The sequence below is a fragment of the Myotis davidii genome, unplaced genomic scaffold (genome assembly GCF_000327345.1).
Source record: "Myotis davidii unplaced genomic scaffold, ASM32734v1 scaffold471, whole genome shotgun sequence".
Lineage (NCBI taxonomy): Eukaryota > Metazoa > Chordata > Mammalia > Chiroptera > Vespertilionidae > Myotis > Myotis davidii.
In genome coordinates this window covers 1,344,623-1,345,946 of record NW_006283354.1, presented here as the reverse complement: position 1 = coordinate 1,345,946, position 1,324 = coordinate 1,344,623, and positions in this window count along the sequence as shown.

Genomic DNA, 1,324 nt, shown 5'->3' with positions numbered 1-1,324 from the left:
TCACTGACCCCCTGCCAGCCTGTTCACCCCAACTGCCCCCCCCCACTGGCCTGGTCGCCCCATACAGCCTGCTGTTCAGTCATTTAGTCATCCCTCACTAACCCCCCCACTGGCCTGGTCACCCCACGCAGCCTGCTTGTTCAGTCATTTGGTCGTCCCTCACTAACTCCCCTGCTGACCTGGTTGTAGGCAGCCATCTTGTAAGGGCGTGAGGGTCAATTTGCATATTACCTCTTTATTATATAGGATGGATTTGTTTAAGCATTTATTTCTGTCTTCACTACTAGACTGTAAACTTCCTGGGGGCTAGACATTTTCTGTCTTATTCGTTGTTGCATTTTCTAGTGCCTGAATGGTGCTTGCTTGGCACATGATAGATGCTCTATCAAAGCTTCTTCAATGAATGAACGAATGCATTGATGATAGGTAAAAACTTAGATGACTTCAAAAAGTACCTTTTGGTCCCTGGCCAGATGGCTTGGTTGGTTGGAGCGTTGTCCCATACACCAAAGGATTGCAGGTTTGATTCCTGGTCAGGGCACATACCTAGGTTGTGGGTTCTATCCCCAGTCGGGGAGCATACAGGAGGCAGCCAGTCGATGTTTCTCTCTCACATTGATGCTTCTCTTTTTCTCTCTCTTCCTCTCTCTTTCAAATCAGTTAAAAAAAAATAAAAATGTGGCTTTTAGTAAATATAGCACAGCAAAAGAAACTATCAACAAAACGAAAAGAGAACCCACTGAATGGGAGAACATATTTGGCAGTGATACATCTGATAAAGGATTAATATCCAAAATATATAAGGAACTCATACAACTTAACAAAATGAAGACAAACAATCCAACTAAAAAATGGGCAAAGGACCTAAACAGACACTTCTCCAAAAAGGACATACAGATGGCCAAGAGACATATGAAAAAATGCTCAAAGTCCCTAATCATCCAAGAGATGCAAATCAAAACGACAATGAGGTACCATCTCACACCTGTTAGAATGGCTACCATTAACAAACTAACAAATGACAAGTGCTGGTGAGGATGTGGAGAAAAGGGAACCCTAGTGCACTGCTGGTGGTGGGAATGTAGACTGGTGCAGCCATTATGGAAAATAGTATGGAATTTCCTTAAAAAATTAAATGTGGATCTGCTATTTGATCCAGTGATCCCTCTTCTAGGAATATATCCTAAGAAACCTGAAGTACCAATCAGAAAGAATGTGTGTACCTCTATGTTCATAGCAGCACAATCTGCAATAGCTAAGATCTGGAAACAGCCCAAGTGCCCATCAGTAGATGGTGGATAAAAGAGATGTGGTACATTTACAC